Genomic DNA, 21,528 nt, shown 5'->3' with positions numbered 1-21,528 from the left:
TTGTTGTTCCTGGAACTTCCTTATACCCCTGGTTCCTTTATGCATTCAGTGAGTATGGCATTCTGTGTTCACTGCCTTAGAGAAAGGTGACAGAGAAAACAGAGGGACAAAGAAAGAAGGGTATTCTTGGGTTCTATGTTTCAGAAGCTCAGGCTTCAGAAAGAGCAGATTCCTGTGCGCAGACTAGAGATTTGGGAAGTGAGGAAGGGCAAGGGACTCTCAGAGCTGGAGGAGAGTCCAAGATGGAGAGGAAGAGAATAGGGAGGGAGGTCAGAGGGGCTGGGATGAGGGACCAGACTCCAGCAGGTGCAGAGTTGGCACCTAGAGGGTGTGATGCTCTGCTGGCTCAGCAGCCATTGATGAATGGCTCACTTATGCAGGCTGTCAAAAGAAGCCAAGACTCCCTTGCAGTGAGCGCTGCATCCACCATAAGGAGGAGGTTGGTTAGCAGATTTCTTGTTGCTGTCTGGTGAGGACTTCCTCGTAGACAGCCATCTGCTGCATTCCCTAGCATGAGGACCTCCGAATCTGTGTCCTAATACTTTTCTCCTTCTTTTGACATATGCAGCCAGTGGCCTACTCAATTTCCACTCGCCTCGTTTCCCTTGCTTGTTATAGCTCCAATTTGCTTCGGGATGGTGTTGGGCCCATCAACAATTCAAGGTCATGTGGATAGTCTGGCCAATGGCATGTGAATGAAAGGTTTATATCTTCCACTCCATGAGGTTCCGGGAAAGCTACTGTTTTCCTAGGAAAATTGGGCAGACTCAGCGGGCGTGAGCCCTTTGCCTTCTCCTTTCTCCTCCTTCCTGCCTGAAATGGTGACATGATGCCTAAAGATGCCCCAGCCATCTTATGACCACTTGCAAAGATGACAGAGTGGGGAGGTAGCAGGAGCCTCTTCTGTGAGCAGCCCCATTAGGGCTGGCTTACCCAGTACTCGGTTTCCTGGTTACATGAGAGAAATAAACCCCTCACTTAATCCACTATTTTTGCTTCTGAAACATGTACCTGAGCACAATTATGAAGTCCCCATGACTCTTCTTCTTCTTCTTCTTTTTTTTTTTTTTTGATACAGCGTCTTGCTCTTGTCGCCCAGGCTGGAGTGCAATGGCACGATCTCAACTCACTGCAACCTCTGCCTCCTGGGTTCAAGCAATTCTCCTGCCTCAGCCTCCCAAGTAGCCGGGATTACAGGTGCCCACCACCATTTGTGTGTGTGTGTGTGTGTGTATATATGTGTGTGTGTGTATATATACGCACGTGTATGTACACACGTATATACACGTATATGTGTATATATATAAAAATATATAAATATATACATGTATATATAAAAATATATAAATATATACATATGTGTGTATATATGTGTATATATAATGTGTATATATACATGTGTGTGTGTATATATATATATATATTTTTTAGTAGAGACAGGGTTTCACCCCGTTGCCCAGGTGGTCTTCAACTCTTGACCTCAGGTGATCTGCCTGCCTTGGCCTCCCAAAGTGCTGGGATTATAGGCGTGAGCCACCGCACCCGGCCCCATGACTCTTTTTTTTTTTTTTTTAGTTTCTTTTTTTAAAAATTATTATTATACTTTAAGTTTAGGGTACATGTGCACAACGTGCAGGTTTGTTACATATGTATACATGTGCCATGTTGGTGTGCTGCACCCATCAACTCGTCATTTAGCATTAGGTATATCTCCCGATGCTATCGGCTCTTACTTTGTGTAGACAACCAGCATTGGAATGTCTGTCCTGCACTCATGAGCTCCGCCCACATGATTTTTGGGGGGCCTAGCCTCTAGAAACCTGGAGAGGTGGTGTAGAATGAAAGGCAAAACATTATAAACTTGAGTGAAGCCAAATGTAATCTGTTTACCATCTCCTTAGAGCCAGGACATTGGTGGAATATACCCCTTCCATTACAGAAGAAGCGGTTCACTTGAAAAGGTAAAATCCTCTACTCTAGTCCAATCCTCTCTCTGAGGTCGAGAAGTACAGAGTGACTTGCTCACAGTCCCACAGGTAATTGGTGGCTAACGTGATGGGAGAGCAGGTATCTCCCCACCTACGCCCCCCTGGCTTTCTTCATGACCATGGTGGTTCAAGTGTTGAGCTTCTGCATATTTTGTTTTCTGCTAAGACGATTAGCTGAGTATCTGGCATGTCAAATTAGTGAAATCTGAGGGCTTTTGAATGAGAATAAACAAGGCTTAAACAAATCAAATAATTGACAAGAAATCCAGATGGCAATTAAGAGGATGAATCCTGGTGTTCCTAAATGACAAATAGGTCTCTTAATCTTAACTATTAATTATGAAATTAAATGTAACAGTCTCATAGGTTCTCATATTGTCCTTATTTATTAATCACCAGTGTACTTAAGGGAAGTGGCAGACATAAATTAACCATATGTAAATTACTATATTCATGAGCAGATGCAAGAATAGAAAAGGGACTGTTCATGTAAGGGTACTGGGTTGTAGGTGATAGAGCTCTCCCGGTGAGGGCAGTGTTGGTCCCATGTGACTCTGCTTCTAAGAAAGGGTGTTCTGCTCTGGAAGTCTAGAGCAAAAGTCAGGGTGCTTTTCCATGAAGCACAGTTTATGGAGAACTGATTGGGAAAACCAGGAAAGCTTTGAGACTGGCCCGTGCTACGTCTTCAACACGTGAGCACTCTGTCGGGAATTCGCAGGAGTTCCATTGGATTTTGGTACAGCACCCTCTGGTGGCCAATGTTTTTCATGCATGTTTTTCCCAAGGAAAATTGAACCAAGCCCTTCCGAATGAAGCAACCAGTGTGTGCCATTTTTGTGGTGATTCCATACCTCTTTTAGGAAGGCATTTTCCTGCTTCATATATTTTATGTTCAACAAAATTTCCCCGAGTCTTAACCTGGATTCCTTTCAATGCTGTTTAACTTCTCTACTTCTTGGTTTTCCTACAGTTGAAGAAGGTAGTCACGCTTCTCCTGGCATTTGAAATGCACATTTTTCAAATCCTGCCTTTAAAGGATTTGAAGGAAGGAAGAACCAATTGGAAGGAAAAAGACAACTCCTCCTAACTTCATTCAGTGTAAAAGGGATACTTGCTACCACTTCCATGGTTGAGGCATATTTTCTAGGTTAATTTATTTTTAAATTATTAAAAAAAGTATGTGAAAAGCTCTTAGAAAGTTTTGAAGTCCTGCACACACGAAAGCATTATCCTCATCTCTGTCATCTGTCTCAAAAGAACAGGAAACAGTCACTAAGCTCAGTTTTAAAGGCAGGGAGTACTCAACCAGAAGGTTGAAAGACCATTCTTTTATTCCCTCATTGAACATTTATTAAGTGACTGCAGTTAGCAAACACAAAGTTCTTAAGGAGTTACAGTCTATTTATTGGAGGAGAGAAATGTAAACAAATATAACAATGGATGGGTGCTTTTATAAGATGTAAATTCCCTTTACATTAACAACAGTACAAAACAACTTTAACCCATACCATTTGGGAAGACATACCATCCAAAGACATATACTACTTGCTAACAGTTACATATGCGTGTCATGTAAAGGAAAGTCAACTCACATAATTAATCATGGAATAACTGAATGGTTTAGATGACACCTTAGAAGCTTTCTTCTATCCCACTGTTTTCTGAAATAACGACAACAACAAAAAGACACATTAAAAAAAAAAAAAGAAAGAGGGTTGCAGTGGCAAGCACAGTGTCTGGAACACAGGAGAGGCTCAAAAATATTTGAAAAATGAACAAATATATTAATAGCAAGACGGGGAAGAGGTTTTCCTATTTTTTTCTAGTGAGCCTTGTTCACAGTGTTCATTTTGGAACTCAATTAGAGGATCTCACATCCTAGCTATGAACATGCTAACATCTATACGTGCTTCTATGGTTCTGTGGGAAAAAATGTGAAGGGTTTATGAACAGGGTGCTGTGGAAGACTAGATCTCCATCTTCCCTGTAGCTAGGGGTGGCCAATGAGTCAGAAATGGAAATTTTAGAGTGGGAGTTCCAGGTCATGTTCTTAAAGAGAATTGACTCGGAAAAAAGGTAGATTCTTTTTTGCTTCATTTTTCGCTGTTTATCTGGAACACAGATGTAATTACCGGAGCTCCAGCAGCTATACTGGGCCATGAGACAAACTGGAGGAAGGAAAACTCCTGCTAGGAATGACAGGGAGCAGAAAGATAAAAGGAATTTGGCTCCCTGGTGACCATGAAGCCACCAAACCCAAACTTAGGCTGTCCACCTCTTGACCTCTTTCATGTAGGAGATGTAAAATCTTTATTTTGTTTAAGCCTAGAATTTTCTGTTATGCACAGCTGAGCCAAATGCCAACTTATACACTGTCATTTTATTGTTCTTCTTGGGGGCTTGACTGTCAGGAATTTCTTTCCTTTTACCTTCCTTCATAGCTTTCCCTGCCACCAGCCCTCCACCTATCCTTAAGTCCAGGGGTCGACGAACTTTTTCTTTAAGGGCAACACAGGAACTATTTCAGGCTTTGGGAGCTGTATGATCTCTATTGCATACTCAGAGCAAACCTGACTTGCTATTGTAGTGCAAAAGCAGCCACAGACAATACATAAACAAATATGTGTGGCTATGTTCCAGCAAAACCTTATTTATAAGAACATGTGGCTGGGCTTGGTGGCTCACGCCTGTAATCCCAGCACTTTGGGAGCCCGATGTGGGCAGATCACGAGGTCAGGAGTTCGAGACCAGCCTGGCCAACATAGTGAAACCCCATCTCTGCTAAAAATACAAAATTAGCCCGGTGTGGTGGCACACGCCTGTAATCCCAGCTACTCAGGAGGCTGAGGCGGGAGAATCACTTGGGAGGCAGAGGTTGCAGTGAGCCGAGACCATGCCATGCCACCGCACTCCAATCTGGGTGACAGAGTGAGACTCTGTCTCCAAAAAAAAAAGAACATGCAGCTGGCTTGCAGGTCCATTTGCTGACCTCTGCTTTTTTTTCTCTGAGACAGAGTTTTGCTCTGTTGTCCAGGCTGGAGTGTGGTGGTGTGTCTGGAATTGGTGGGTTCTTGGTCTCACTGACTTCAGGAATGAAGCCGCAGAACCTCGCAGTGAGTGTTAACAGTTCTTAAAGGTGGTGTGTCCGGAGTTTGTTCCTTCTGATGGTCGGACGTCTTCAGAGTTTCTTCCTTCTGGTGGGTTCGTGGTCTCGCTGGCTTCAGGAGTGAAGCTGCAGACCTTCGCGGTGAGTGTTACAGCTCTTAAGGCGGTGCTTCTGGAGTTGTTCATTCTTCCCCGTGGGTTAGTGGTCTAGCTGGCCTCAGGAGTGAAGCTGCAGACCTTTGTGGTGAGTGTTACAGCTCATAAAGGCAGTGCAGACCCAAAAACTGAGCAGCAGCAAGATTTATTGCAAAGAGTGAAAGAACAAAGCTTCTACAGTGTGGAAAGGGACCCAAGTGGGTTGCCGCTGCTGGCTAGGACAGCCTGCTTTTATTCTCTTATCTGACCACCCACCCCCGTCCCACGCTCCCCCACATCCTGCTGATTGGTCCATTTTACAGAGATGGCCATTGGGCGGTCCATGGGACCTGGCGCCGCCGAGCAGGGGCGGTGTGTGTCGGGGAGGCTAGGGCAGCGCAGGAGCCAATTGCCGGGGAGGAGGGGTGGCTCGCGCATGTTCGGCTGCAGGTGCCGAGCCCTGCCCTGCGGAGGCGGCTGAGGCCCGGCGAGAATTCCCGGCGCGGGCGGGCGGGCAGTACTGGGGGACCTGGCGCACCCTCTGCAGCTGCTGGCCCGGGTGCTAAGCCCCTTACTGCCGGCGGCCAGCAGCGCTGGCGGGCTGCTCCGAGTGTGGGGCCTGCGGATCCCGCGCCCACCCGGAACTCGCGCTGGCCCGCTAGCGCCGTGCGCAGCTCCGGTTCCCGCCCACTCCTATCCCTCTACACCTGCCTGCAAGCAGAGGGAGCTGGTTCCGGCCTCAGCCTGCCTAGAGAGGGGCTCCTACAGTGCAGCGGCGGGCTGAAGGGCTCCTCAAGCGCGGCCAGAGTGGACGCGGAGGCCGAGGAGGCGCCCAGAGCGAGCGAGGGCTGCTAGCATGTTGTCACCTCTCAGTGGCATGATCTCCATTCACTGCAACCTCCACCTCTCGGGTTCAAGCGATTCTCCTGCCTCAGCCTCATGTAGCTGGGATTACAGGCACAAGCCACCACACCTGGCTAATTTGTTTTGAATTTTTAGTAGAGAGGGGGTTTCACCATGTTGGCCAGGCCAGTCTTCAACTCCTGGACTCAAGTAATCCACCTGCCTCAGCCTTCCAAAATGCTGGGATTACAGGCGTGAGCCATCACGTCCTGCCCTGACCTCTGCTTTCAGCCACAAACTTAGGTAAAAGAAAGGTAGCTTTTGCTCATAAAGTGATTGGAGACAGCCTGTTGTCCAACAGTGTCTCCCTTATTGGACCATGACTTTTCCCAGGCAGGGGCCATGTCTTATTTGTGTGTATATTTCCATCACCCAGCACAGCACTTGGCACGTGATACAGGTTCAGTATATATTTTCAAACAAATAAATTGAAGTGAAGAATTGAGTCAAGGAGACAAGACCTTTGAAGGCCAAAAGATCGAAGTTTGTGGTAATGAGACATCGAGCTCTGGTTTGAACTAAAATCCTTTGAAGTGAAAAACCTCTTGAGTGGTTGTGAAACTTGAACTTACCATAAATATCTCTTCGTATTTTTTGAGCCGATTAATCCGTGGCTCCCATAAAATCTTCTGCATATTAAACAACAGGGTAAGAGCACCACGCCTTCCTCTGCCTCCACCGCCAACTTGGCGGAGACTAGACCCAAGGATGCAGGAACTGTTCCTCTCCGTCTGAGCCTGCTGGGCTGAATGGGCATGAAGAAAGTTGGAGAACAGAACATGCAAACCGGGTGAGTTGAAGTGGGTTCCTGCTCGCTGGAACTGGAGAGAAGTGTCATTTCCAGCAGGAGGGCTGCTTCCAGTACCTGGGGCTACAGAGAGGGACTGGGCCACATCTGTGATTAAGCTTCGCTTCTTTCCTTTCTGGGAGATGGATGTAAACAGTGACTGGTTTCTTTGGACAGAGGCTACCTGTGCTATTGAAGGGACAAAATCCACATGCCCTACATGCAAACTCACACTCCCATCTTTCCCTATTTATCTCGTAAGCTCACAGTTTGCTGGGCACGGTACAAGATGCAAATGAGGAATAATGAATGCTTATAGTGTGAAGGTGTTAGCTCCAGTTTTGCTCAATTCCCTGAGAATTTACATATTCTGGTCCACAATACCTTATCCAAAACCCTCAGCGCCATATACGTTTTGGAATTCAGATTATTTTGGGTTTCAGAAAGGCAAAACAGTGCACGTTATATATTATGTAACACCCCCAGCATAGCCTGAGCAAGCACCTTTTGACCAAACACATTAATATTTGTGTAGAAAAACATGAATAGTCACACTCAGCAGGACCAATGAAGACTGTTGGTGGTGTCATTCACCTCAGGTCAGGCTTTGCCACCAAATAAATTTTGATGCCAAATACATTAAAAGAAAAATAGGTTCTCAGAATTTTTTGGATTTCAGAAATGTGAATAAGAGGTTCTGGGCCTGTATTCAGTCTTTCTTTCTTCTTTTTTTTTTTGAAGACAGAGTCTTGTTCCGTCACCCAGGCTGGAGTGCAGTGGCACTCATAGCTCACTTCAACCTTGACGTCCTGGGCTCAAGTGGTCCTTTCACCTCAGCCTCCCAAAGTGCTGGGATTACAGGTGTGAGCCACTGCACCTGGTCAATATTGTCTTTCTTAAAGTACTATCTCCCAATGATTCATTATTAATTTTCCTATAGAAGCACGTCTGTATAGTGCATCATGCTCTGTGTAGTAATCTCATTTTCAGATTTGAAACTGTTCCTCATGGAGTCATCAGTACACTGCCTTACACATAGTAGGTGCTTAGTAAGTGTTTGTTAACTAAACACACAACAGTCTTTCAAAATAAAAGTAATGATATATATTTATATTTGCAGTTGATGAAACCAAGGCCAGGAGGCTCCAGGATGTGGCACAGGGAAACATAGGGTCTTTAACTTCTTTTTTTTTTTTTAGAGACGGAATTTCACTCTTGTCGCCCAGGCTGGAGTGCAATGGCGCCATCTTGGCTCACTGCAACCTCTGCCTCCTGGGTTCAAGCGATTCTCTTGCCTCAGCCTCCCGAGTAGCTGGGATTACAGGCATGTGCCACCATGCCCGGCTAATTTTTGTATTATTAGTAGAGACTGGGTTTCACCATGTTGACCAGGCTGGTCTCGAGCTCCTGACCTCAGGTGATCTGCCCACCTCGACCTCCTAAAGTGCTGGGATTACAGGCGTGAGCCACTGTGCCCGGCCAGGGTCTTTAACTTCTAGTTGTTTGTCCTTGTCATTGCTGCTTGTTTGCACACAATGAGAGTGATGGTTTGTATATATGTCAGGGGTTAAAAGGAAGAGAAGCTGGGGCTCAAGAAGTGATTCTCAGCAGGGGGCCATTCCCCCTACCCAGCTTTCCCCATCCTCCCTCCAGGTGGGAAGGAGGGGAAGTTGACAATGTCTCGAGATATTTTCGGTTGTCACAACTGAGGGCAGGGTGCCATGGCATGTAGTGGGTAGAGGCCAGGGATGCTGCCAAACATCCTCTAATGCACAGGACAGCCTGCACTGTCCTCTGTGTAATAACCAAGAATGAGCCTGTCCTCAAAGTCAATAGTGTTGAGGTTGAGAATGTAGCCTAATTCAGAAAATACCCCACTCAAAGGTGTTGAGTTAGGAGAAACAGCTGATTCCTTTCTGCATCGTGACTGTCCATGTTGCTTTAGGCAGATCCTCCAGCCAACCCCAAGCACTGGGGTACTGGGCCCAACCCCTGCCCCCATCCCCTACAAACCAAAGCATACCTGCCCTCTGCCAACTGAAACCATGTGCCTCTGACTCGGATGGTGGTCTGGAGTCCCAGCCAAGGATGGGCTGTGCTACTGACCTCTGAGGGAAAGTGAACAAAGGGCTTTCCTCTCTGATGTGGGAGCATGCTTATAGAAATGGGAAACCTGGTCAAAGTAATAAAACGAATGCCTTTAAGATCAGAATGGTGATTTTACCTTTCTTGTCACTTGATCACTCTGTCTTGCCACATGGGAAAGGCAAAGTGTTGTGTTTGGTAACTTTTAAATGCCCAGCAGAGGGCAGACATTGCTTACTTAAAGGAAAAATCCAAGCTCTACTCTGCCTTCAAGTAGAGGCTAAAATGCCTGTATCTGCAGGAACCAGCTGATTGATCAAGTAGCTCTAATGGCCATTCCTTCCTCTGTGTCATAATGGACATGATGATAGTTGTCTCACTCAGTAAACATTCTGTGTCTGGAAGGATTTGATTTGTCCTTTTCTTGAGGCAACAATTTTGAGGTGATTTGAAAAATCTTTCTTGAAAAATTAAAAAATTTTTCTAATTAAAAATAATGCAAGCTCATTAGAAAAAAATTGAAAAATAAATAAAAGCACAATTTTTCTTAACCACTCAAAGATGACCATTGTTAGTTTTTTTTTTTTTTTTTTGGTGCTTTTTTCCGTTTCCAATCTCTTTTCTATTAAAACTTCTGAAATTCAATTGTAGCAATGACGCATAAGGGGCCCTTGACACATTGAGAAATTTATAAATACACTGGCTTCTTGTCTCTATGCTTTTGTCCCCAGCTTAACTGGGAACTCTTTTTCTATATCTCTGAAACTCCAAATCCTAGATAATTCTTCAAGGTCAAGCTCCAATGTCTTGCTGGATTCTTCTCAGCAGGAATTGATCTATTTTCGCTGTATTTTTGTGCCACAGGATCTATGACTCTCTTATGGCAACTACCACCTTCTGCCTTATATTACGATTTTTGAATCTTCCAACAAAGTCTAATTTTCTTTTTTTTTTGAGATGAGGTCTCGCTATATTGCCCAAGCTGGAGTGACTATTCACAGGTTCCTTCATAGTGCACTGCAGCTTCGAACTCCTGGGCTCAAGCGCTCTTCCTGCCTCCACCTCCCAAGTAGCTGGGAATAAAGGTGTCACTGCACCCAGCCCTAATTCTGAATTTTGAATGTGGGACTCTCACTTCATCTTTCTGTCTTCCAAAGCAGAAACATTGGGTTATCTCATAGTAAATACTCATAAGTATTTGTGAAAAGGAAGGAAAGAAAGGAGGAAGAAAGGAAGGAAAAGAAGAAGGAGAGAGGAAAAGGAGGAAATAAAGGAAGGAAAGAATGAAGGAGAGAAGGAGGAAGGGAGGAAATTGTTTCATTATAACTTGTGACAAGCTTTTGAAGATGAGAAGGATTATTCCAGTTTCTCAGAGAAGACCCAGAGAGTCCAAGTGCTACCTCATGTTTATGATGCCATTTGGTGGAATTTTCTCGGATTAGAAGGCTCAGAGTTTGGGCATTGTCGTGAGTTGAACTGTGTCCTCCAAAATAAGTTGAAGTCCTAAGCCCTGGTACCTATGAATGTGACCTCATCTGGAAACAGGTTCTTTGCAGATGTAATCCAGTTAAGATGAGGTCGTACTGGATTAGAATGGGCCCTAAAGCCAGTGACTGATGTCTTTATAAAAAGAGGGAGATTTGGACAGAAAGACACACACAGGGCCGGGTGTGGTGGCTCATGCCTGTAATCCCGGCACTTTGGGAGGCAAGGCGGGCAGACCACTTGAGCCTGAGTTTGAGACCGGCCTGGGGCAAGATGTTGTAACCCCATCTGTTCAAAAAAAAACAAAAAACAAAAAGCAAAAATTAGTGGGGTGTGGTGGTGCACCTGTAGTTTCAGCTACTCTGTGGGGCTGAGGCAGGAGGATTGCTTGAGCCCAGGAAGGCAAGGCTGCAGTGAGCTGTGATTGTGCCACTTGCACTCCAGTCTGGGTGACAGAGCGAGACCCTGTTTCAAAAGAAAAAAAAAAAGACACACTTAGGGGGAAGATGGCCATGTGAAGACAGATGCAGAAATTTAAGTGATGCAGTTACAAACCAGGAAATGCCAAAGATCCCTCTGGCAACCTGGAATGGAAGAAACCGGAAAAGGCAAGGAAGATTTTTTTCCTGGAGCCTTCAGAGAGAGGTTGGCCTTGCTGACACCTTGATTTCATACTTCTAGGCTTTGGAACTGTAAGAGAATAAATTTCTGCTGGTTTAAGCCACCCAGTTTGGGCTAATTTGTTACAGCAGCCCAAGGAGGTTAATGCATCATGTTAAAAACTCTCAGTGACAATAGGCCCACCTGGGGAATGCAGAAAAGTCCTGTATATTGGAAGGAAGTCAATATTCCAAGGAGATAAAGAGAGTTCTTGGTAAGGGTCAGACAGAAGAGAATTGTTTGATGGGTTCGAAGATATGTTTCTGTTGTTTCTTTGCCAAAATTTTAGTACAGGCAAATCTTTCTTTTCCTGTAATTTGTATTTCAAGGTATTAAGCCTTACTGGAGGTCTTTGAAAAATGTTGCAGAAGTTTAACCATCTGATTTCTCCTCTCATCAACTGACCATTTCTAAATGCACATAACAGCAGTTAGCATCTTGCTTGCTTCTAAATAGTTTCTGTTGTAGCGTGATATGTTGCAATAAATGATTGAAGAGCTGAAAAATGGTAACCACCAAGATCAAGCTCTTAGGATGAAAATAAGGATTTAACGTACTGCAGCCATTCATTTATTCATTACTACCCTAAGGGTATTACAGGATTCTGAGGATTAAATCACTACTGGGAAAATATTGTCAAAGTAGGGGAATGGAATTTCCCCTCTGAAATAAGAACGAATGCTTCCCCTCATCCTTATGACTCAGGTAACTTAGATAATATGGTCCCAAGATAGAGACATCAGTTCTTAGGATACAACAACTTGTCGGTGGTTTAGGTGAGACAGCTTGATAAATGTCATCATCACTGCCCACTGTAGGAAAAATAAGTAAAGGACACCGAGATGCCTTTCTTTAGTTTCCCATGGTAACCTTTATATGCCTTCAGCTTTGCATGAATAAGATGATGGCGACAGAGATATGACTTCAACAAAATCAATAGTAAACACTATTCCAGACAGGATTTTAGTCTTGGCACCTAGTTGTGTCAAGCACATAGTATCCACTCAGTGAAAGTTTGCTGAATAAATAGAATAAATGAATACATAAATTAGTGGAATTGGATCCTTCACGGCAGTGTCCTTTATTGCTTTGTAACTGAGTTTGTTTCTATAATTTCCTGGCAGGATATCTAGAAGTGAGGGAGGCTCAGTGGATATTGACAATGATATGGCCAAAGTCATTAATTTAGAGTAGTAGTAGGTTTTGATTTTGCCATATTACCTCCTGTCGTATCAGGGTCACTTACTCCTGAGGATATTAATAGGCTGGTATTTGATCCTATACAAAGATTTCAGAGGTACTGTGACTGTCATTGTCTTTTTAAATTTATTTTAGATGGACTCTCACTCTGTCACCCAGGCTGGTGTGCAGTGGCGTGATTTTGGCTCACTGCAACCTCCACCTTCTGGGTTCAAGCAATTCTCTGCCTCAGCCTCCCAAGTGGCTGGGGTTGCAGGTGTGTGCCATTATGCCCAGGTGATTTTTGTATTTTTAGTAAAGACCAGGTTTCACTATGTTGGCCAGGCTGGTTTTGAACCCCTGACCTCAATTGATCCACTTGCCTCAGCCTCCCAAAGTGCTGGGATTACAGGTGTGAGCCACTGTGCCCGGCCTCATTGTTTTTAAAATCAAAGGCAACTACATGGCCTATAGCAATGACTGTGACATTTCTGCTTTCAGTTTCTGGTAAGTCCCTACATTAAGTTCCCATTTAGCTAAAAATAATGTTGCCATAAGTGTTTCCTGACCACAGGATTTAATACCAATGGATTCATTCAACATATATTTTTTGGGCGCCTACTATGTGCCAGGGACTTTTAAAGCAGTGAAGAGTTTTCTCTGAACAAAATGCCACCTGGAGCTTAAATTTTAGTGGAACGATAATAAGCAGATAAAAATCTAAAACAACGTCAGATATTGGTAAATGCTACGATGGTGAGAGAGAGCGCCATCAAGAAAGGTTTCTGGGGTATGGGTGAGAGTACCCTCTATAGTTATGGGGGAGGTGGGTAGAGATCTATTTTCAGGAACAACATCAAGAGATCTGTTTTAGCTATGTTAAATTGGAGATGCCTATTAAACTACTGAACATCAGTTTCTCCTGATATCAGATTTATATCTATGTGCACGTGTGTGTGTGTGTGTATGTGTGTGTAAAATAATGTGAAGAAATGTGAATGAGTTAAAAGGGTTCTGGATGAGAAGCAGTCAGCCAGAAAGCCAGGACCCAATCATAGCAAAAAAAAAAAAAAAAAAATTACCTTGACCAAATAGCTTAATCTTACTAGGTCTTCTTTTATCTTTAAAATAAGAAGATTCATCAAGATTATCTCTTCTTACGATTTTCAAATCCTGCGATTCTGGGTTTGGGACTTCCTATCCTATAACCTTAGATCCATGGAGTAGCTACCAAGCAATATGGTTGCCCTAAGAAATTCATCAATAACCTAAGCTTTTCATGAAGGCAAAGTTGTTTGGGAAGAAGAAATTGTTCTTTCTCTGACCCATTCATGCTCCATTCACAATAGATATGCTCATGACAGACCCATGATGAAAGGAGTTTTCCATTGCTGTGTGGACTAGTTCTTACATCATGGGTGGGCTGTGGTTGTTCTGTCCTCAAGGTGTTATACTGTGGGCCTGTTATGAGGGAAGCCACCTCTATTGCATGAGAGGAAGAGTTTAATCTTTCAATGGTGAAATTATGCATTTAGGTGAGCAATACCATCCCACCTCCACTGAGATACTTACCATATGGCCACACACTATATCTCTGAAATCCAGTGGGCTTGTCTCAGTTTTCACATTGCTTGACTGCTTTATGTCATGTGGCATTGCTGCTGAAACTCACAGAACTGTCCACCATAGCTTCCCGATCCAGACAACACCCATTCTCTGATTCCTTCCCTGAGTCCTGCTGCCCTGTGCCATTTACTGACTTTTCCTCTTTCCCCCTTCCCTTAAAAATATAAGAATCTCTTCATAAGGATCCATTCCTGGTGTTTTGTTTAGTTTCTTCCCTCTTTTTTCTGTATATACTTCCTGGGCCATATTATTTTCTGCCTTTGCTCCTCCCACCACTCAGATAGTATTCATTCTTAAGTTATCAACCCTCTCTTAGGAGCTGCTTATTTAACAATTAGGCATCTCTGTTTGCATGTCTTCGAGGCTCCTCCCCATGGCAGTTTCAAAATAGAACTAATGATCTGCTTTCTCCCTTCCCAAACTGGTCCAACCACCTCCTTTCTGTATCTTGCTTAATCTGACCATTGAATCATTTAAGCTAGAAGTCTCAGAGTCAGTCAGCTTCTTTATTTCCATCTTGTTCATTGTGGTAGTCAGGCTTCAAGCTGGCCCTTCATGATCCTTACCTCCTATATTCACCTCTTTTTAGGGGCCCTTCCTACAGTGCATCATGTTTGGTCACTATGGCCAAAGAATACACAAGCAGTCGTGGTGTGTGACTTCTAAGGCTAAGACATAAGAGAAATTGCCACTGTACCATATTCTCTTTTGGGTCACTCACTCTGGGTAAAGCCAGCTGCCACATCATGAGGACATTCAAGCAGCTTCATGGAAAGGTCCATATGATAAGAAACGGAAGCCTCTTGCTAACGGTTAGCATCAACTTCCCAGCTATAGAAGTGAACCATTTTGGAAGTGGATCCTCCAGCCCCAGTCAAACCTTCAGATGACTGCAGCCCTGGCCAACATCTTGACTGCAACCTCATGAGAAATCCTGAGCCAGGACCACCAGCTAAGCTGTTCTTGAACTTTCTGACCCACAGAAACTGTGAGATAATGTCTTTTATCATTGTTTTAAGTCGAGAAGTTTTGGGGTAATTTTTTACATAGGAATAGGTGAAAAAAAATCTATATAGCACATTTTGATAATCACTATATTCTTTGATATTGCAATGTAATATTGTTGATATTGCAATGTAAATATTTCTTAAATATAACTCATTTTCTTCACTTCCACTGTTATTGCTCTTATTTTAGGCCTTTATTATCTCTTTCCTGGAGTATTGCAATATCTCTGTATTGGTTTTGTGCCTGTAATTAACTTCCTCTACTACTTCTAATCCATCCTCCATGTTGTCTCAATTATCTTTTAAAAATATAAATCTCATCATGCTGGTCTCCTGCTCTATCAGTCAAGATAGCCTGCAGTTTTTATGCAGTAATAAGAAAGCCCCTGCAAATCAAAGTGGCTAAGACAACAAAGTCTTAATTCTTACTCCCATTACAAATCCACTGTCATTCAGCAGGAAGGCTCTGCTCACTGCAGTGCAGGGCAGGTGAGCCCTAACACTGGGGCTTAGCCCAGGACAGTTCTTGGCTTTGCTCAGGAAAGAATGCAAGAGCAAGCTGGTGGTAGAAGAAAACAGCTTTATTGAGGAGGTGGTGTTATAGCTTGGTCACTGCTCCTGCAGAGCAGGGCTACCTCATAGGCAGTGTGCTGCGAGCAGCAACTCAGGGAAGTTCTGCAGTCATATTTATACCAACTTTTAATCATATGCAATTAAGCAGTGGGTTATTCAGAAATTTCTAGAGAAAGGGTGAAAACTTCCTGCTAGTTGCCATGGGAAGAGGTGGTAACTTCTGTGTATTGCCATGGCAATTGTAAACTGTCATGGTGCTGGTGGGCACATCTTATGGAGAGGTGCTTTCAGCGCCACTTCCGTGTTTCAGTCAGTCTTTAATCTGGTCTGGAGTTGAGTCCTGCCTCCTACCTCAATTGTAATCACTCAGGAACCCAGGCGGACAGAAAAGCCACTATCTTTTTTTTTTTTCTAATTTTTTAATTATACTTTAAGTTTTAGGGTACGTGTGCACAACATGCAGGTTTGTTACATATGTATACATGTGCCATGTTGGTGTGTTGCACCCATTAACTCGTCATTTACATTAAGTATATCTCCTAATGCTATCCCTCCACCCTCCTCCCACGCGACAACAGTCTCCGGTGTGTGATGTTCCCCATCCTGTGTCCATGTGTTCTCATTGTTCAATTCCCACCTATGAGTGAGAACATGCGGTGTTTGGTTTTCTGTCCTTGCAATAGTTTGCTGAGAATGATGGTTTCCAGCTTCATCCATGTCCTTACAAAGGACATGAACTCATCCTTTCTTATGGCTGCATAGTATTCCATGATGTATATGTGCTACATTTTCTTTTCTTTTCTTTTTTTTTTTTTTTTGAGATGGAGCCTCGCTCTATCGCCCAGACTGGTGTGCAGTGGCCCGATCTTGGCTCACTGCAAACTCCGCCTCCCAGGTTCACGCCGTTCTCCTGTCTCAGCCTCCTGAGTAGCTGGGACTACTGGCACCTGCCACCACGCTCGGCTAATTTTTTGTATTTTTAGTAGAGATGGGGTTTCACCGTGTTAGCCAGGATGGTCTTGATCTCCTGACCTTGTGATCCGCCCGCCTCGGCCTCCCAAAGTGCTGGGATTACAGGCGTCAGCCACCGCGCCCAGCCGTGCCACATTTTCTTAATCCAGTCTATCATTGATGGACATTTGGGTTGGTTCCAAGTCTTTGCTATTGTGAATAGTGCCGCAATAAACATACATGTGCATGTGTCTTGATAGCAGCATGATTTATAATCCTTTGGGTATATACCCAGTAATGGGATGGCTGGGTCAAATGGTATTTCTAGTTCTAGATCCTTGAGGAATCGCCACACTGTCTTCCACAATGGTTGAACTAGTTTACAGTCCCATCAACAGTGTAAAAGTGTTCCTGTTTCTCCACATCCTCTCCAGCACCTGTTGTTCCCTGACTTTTTAATGATTGCCATTCTAACTGGTGTGAGATGGTATCTCGTTGTGGTTTTGATTTGCATTTCTCTAATGGCCAGTGATGATGAGCAATTTTTCATGTGTCTGTTGGCTGCATAAATGTGTTCTTTTGAGAAGTGTCTGTTCATATCCTTCGCCCAATTGTTGATGGGGTTGTTTGTTTTTTTCTTGTAAATTTGTTTGAGTTCTGAAAAGCCACTATCTTAAAATTGTTAGTCACTGGCTAGAAAAAAATAGAATGTGTCATGATTTCTTTTTTTTTTTTTTTTTTTTTCTGAGATGGAGTTTCACTCTTGTTGCCCAGGCTGGAGTGTAATGGCATGATCTCAGCTCACTGCAACCTCCGCCTCATGGGTTCAAGCTATTCTCCTGCCTCAGCCTCCTGAGTAGCTGGGAATACAGGCGTGCACCCCCACACCTGGCCAATTTTGTACTTTTAGTAGAGATTGGGTTTCACTATGTTGCCAGGCTGGTCTTGAACTCCTGACCTCAGGTGATCCACCCACCTTGGCCTTTCAAAGTCTTGGAATTATAGGCGTGAGCCACCATGCCTGGCCAGAATGTAGCATCACTTCTATTCACATTTCACTGGCCCAAATAAGTCACATGATCACTTCTGGCTTCCTGTAGGCAGAGAAATTCTTTCCTATCGTGTATCTGCTTAGAACTTTGGGGTGGATCCACTTTGACTTTAGGCTAAAGTCCAAATCCCTGTGCAGAGCATTGCAAGGTCCTTTGTGATTTGAGCTCAGTCTGCTTTTTCAATATCATCTCCTGCTACTCTCCACTTTTCATGCAGTGCTGTGCTCCAGTTACACTGCATTACTCTCCTATCTAGAATATTCTGTATGTATTTTCTCTCCTCTGTCTTTGCACTTGTTGTTAAATTTGCCTGCAGAAACCTACGGATCTCTCAAGGTCTTATTTTCCCTTCCTTTATGAAGCTATCCTGAAACTCCCTAAACAGTCCCTCCTTCCTCTTTGACCCCATTCCTCTTTGCAAATATCTCCCTTATAGCATAGCTTTCATCACATCATAAGGTAGGAAGCTGTTTATTTTTCATGCCTGTCTATTCTCAAGTCTAGAGCTCCTTTAGGTTAGGAACGATGTCTTACATTTGTGTGACTTCTGCCAAGCACAGAGCCTGGCACATAGCAGTTTAAGAAATATTTGTTGAATGAATGTGTAAATATCCTCCCCCACAATCCCTGAAGATTAGTCATAAATGCTCTGCTCTCTGATCCATGGACTTTAAGGGACTTTTGCCATTTTATTTCTTTCCCATTATGTCATTTTGTTTTTTCCACTTTCTAATAAAATACTGACTCTTTGACTTAAAAACCCAAGAATGCCATTAGTCATGCCTCATGAATTTCTTTTCCTTGCTGGGTAACCTTAACTAGCTCTGATGGAACTCTCACTTGTGTTTCTCAACTAATTTTAATGAATATAATACCAATATTTAGTGTGCTGTCTTTGTGCCAGACACAGTGCTTGGCACTGCGGACATGAAGACAGATAGTTTCTGTATTCAGTGAGTCCTGGACCAAAGTATTATATTTCACCCACATCTTTGGGTGTGCCAGGGACATTCTGAAGTGCCTTCATCGAAGTTCGTAGTCACATTTTTTTTCCGATATAGGATATGTGTAAAGCCTTTAATGGGAAGAAAATGTCTTCCTTCCTAAAACATGTTAAAAACCAGACTGTTACTTGGGAATATTAGCTACTTAAATTGATTGGCACTTAATAACACCAAACTAAGTGGCATTTTAGGGCAGGAATCTGGGAGATGGGATGGTACATTTTGTAAGTCAGAGTGAATTAGGAATGTTTTTAACTTGGATAGTTAAGTGGCTAGTCGGGAGGAGCTGGACACCTTTAAGTAGGTGGGGCTCCAGCTGGGGAAGGCAGGGCTTCTGAAATGGAAAAGACAGTGAGAAGGTATGTAGAGTCTAGAGCTGCACTGTTCAACATGGAAGCCTCTGGCCCCATGTGGCTGTCAAATACTTAAAGTATGTCCAGTCCAAATTGAGATGTTCAATGAGTGTAAAATATACGGCAGATTTGGAAGACAATACAAAAATTCTAAAATCTCACAATAATTTTTTATATTGATTACATATTGATATAATATTTTGGATACATTTTGCTAGGTAAAATATATTATTAAATATTAGTCTAGTTTCTTTTTACTTTTTTTTATTATTAATTTATTTATTTTTATTGATCATTCTTGGGTGTTTCTCACAGAGGGGGATTTGGCAGGGTCATAGGACAATAGTGGAGGGAGGGTCAGCAGATAAACAAGTGAACAAAGGTCTCTGGTTTTCCTATGCAGAGGACCCTGCGGCCTTCCGTAGTGTTTGTGTCCCTGGGTATTTGAGATTAGGGAGTGGTGATGACTCTTAACGAGCATGCTGCCTTCAAGCATCTGTATAACAAAGCATATCTTGCACCACCCTTAATCCATTTAACCCTGAGTGGACACAGCACATGTTTCAGAGAGCACAGAGTTGGGGGTAAGGTCACCGATCAACAGGATCACAAGGCAGAAGAATTTTTCCTAGTACAGAACAAAACGAAAAGTCTCCCGTGTCTACCTCCCTCTACACAGACATGGCAACCATCCGATCTCTCAATCCCTTCCCCGCCTTTCCCCCACTTCTATTCCACAAAACCGCCATTGTCATCATGGCCCATTCCCAATGAGCTGCCGGGTACACCTCCCAGACGGGGCGGTGGCCGGGCAGAGGGGCTCCTCACTTCCCAGTAGGGGCGGCCGGGCAGAGGCGCCCCTCATCTCCCGGACCGGGCGGCTGGCCGGGCGGGGGGCTGACCCCCCACCTCCCTCCCAGACGGGGCGGCTGGCCAGGCAGAGGGGCTCCTCACTTCCCAGTAGGGGCGGCCGGGCAGAGGCGCCCCTCACCTCCCGGACGGGGCGGCTGGCCGGGCGGGGGGCTGACCCCCCCACCTCCCTCCCGGATGGGGCGGCTGGCCTGGCGGGGGGCTGACCCCCCCCACCTCCTTCCCGGACCGGGCGGCTGGCCGGGCAGAGGGGCTCCTCACTTCCCAGTAGGGACGGCCGGGCAGAGGCGCCCCTCACCTCCCGGACGGGGCGGCTGGCCGGGCAGGGGGGCTGACCCCCCCACCTCCCTCCCGGACAGGGCGGCTGGCCGGGCAGAGGGGCTCCTCACTTCCCAGTAGGGGCGGCCAGGCAGAGGCGCCCCTCACCTCCCGGACGGGGCGGCTGGCCAGGCGGGGGGCTGACCCCCCCACCTCCCTCCCGGATGGGGCGGCTGGCCTGGCGGGGGGCTGACCCCCCCACCTCCTTCCCGGACTGGGCGGCTGGCCGGGCAGAGGGGCTCCTCACTTCCCAGTAGGGGCGGCCGGGCAGAGGCGCCCCTCACCTCCCGGACGGGGCGGCTGGCCGGGCAGGGGGCTGACCCCCCCACCTCCCTCCCAGATGGGGCAGCTGGCCGGGCAGAGGGGCTCCTCACTTCCCAGTAGGGGCGGCCGGGCAGAGGCGCCCCTCACCTCCCGGACGGGGCGGCTGGCCGGGCGGGGGGCTGACCCCCCCACCTCCCTCCCGGTCGGGGCGGCTGGCCTGGCAGGGGGCTGACCCCCCCACCTCCCTCCCGGACGGGGTGGCTGGCCGGGCGGGGGGCTGAACCCCCCCACCTCCTTCCCGGACAGGGCGGCTGGCTGGGCAGAGGGGCTCCTCACTTCCCAGTAGGGGCGGCCAGGCAGAGGCGCCCCTCACCTCCCAGACGGGGCGGCTGGCCAGGCAGGGGGCTGACCCCCCCCACCTCCCTCCCAGACGGGGTGGCTGGCCAGGCGGGGGGCTGACCCCCCCACCTCCCTCCCGGACGGGGCAGCTGGCCGGGTGGGGGGCTGACCCCCCCACCTCCCTCCCGGACGGGGCGGCTGGCCGGGCGGGGGGCTGACCCCCCACCTCCCTCCCGGATGGGGCGGCTGGCCTGGTGGGGGCTGACCCCCACCTCCCTCCTGGATGGGGTGGCTGCCGGGCAGAGACGCTCCTCACTTCCCAGACGGGGTGGCTGCCTGGCGGAGGGTCTCCTCACTTCTCAGACGGGGCGGCTGGGCAGAGACGCTCCTCACCTCCCAGACGGGGTCGCGGCCGGGTAGAGGCGCTCCTCACTTCCCAGACGGGGCGGCGGGGCAGAGGCGCTCCCCACATCTCAGACGATGGGCGGCTGGGCAGAGACGCTCCTCACTTCCTAGATGGGATGGTGGCCGGGAAGAGGCGCTCCTCACTTCCTAGATGGGATGGCGGCCGGGCAGAGACGCTCCTCACTTTCCAGACTGGGTAGGCAGGCAGAGGGGCTCCTCACGTCCCAGATGATGGGCGGCCAGGCAGAGACGCTCCTCACTTCCCAGACGGGGTGGCGGCCCGGCAGAGGCTGCAATCTCGGCACTTTGGGAGGCCAAGGCAGGCGGCATGCTTCGCCGGGTGGTCAGAGCTATTCGCCCATAGTCCGTAGCCCAGAGCCGGGGCTGCTCGGCTCTCCGTCCCGGGGGGCCGGGGCCGGGCTGGAGGCGTGCGAGCCTC

The 21,528-nt window shown here is 46.4% G+C and overlaps 1 long non-coding RNA gene across 2 annotated transcripts in view; it reads left to right on the top strand.

Moving 5' to 3' along the window:
- The first annotated feature begins 3,381 nt into the window (after positions 1-3,381).
- LOC134810683 (uncharacterized) overlaps positions 3,382-21,528 on the top strand; it is a 364,401-nt gene continuing 346,254 nt past the window's right edge. For both annotated transcript variants that reach the window (XR_010159288.1, XR_010159287.1), the window contains exon 1: positions 3,382-6,921. This is a non-coding gene — a long non-coding RNA (uncharacterized LOC134810683). The remainder of the gene's footprint in view (positions 6,922-21,528) is intronic.

Source organism: Pan troglodytes, chromosome 7 (genome assembly GCF_028858775.2).
Source record: "Pan troglodytes isolate AG18354 chromosome 7, NHGRI_mPanTro3-v2.0_pri, whole genome shotgun sequence".
NCBI classification, from domain to species: Eukaryota; Metazoa; Chordata; class Mammalia; order Primates; family Hominidae; genus Pan; species Pan troglodytes.
This window is presented reverse-complemented; position numbering and strand designations above follow the sequence as displayed.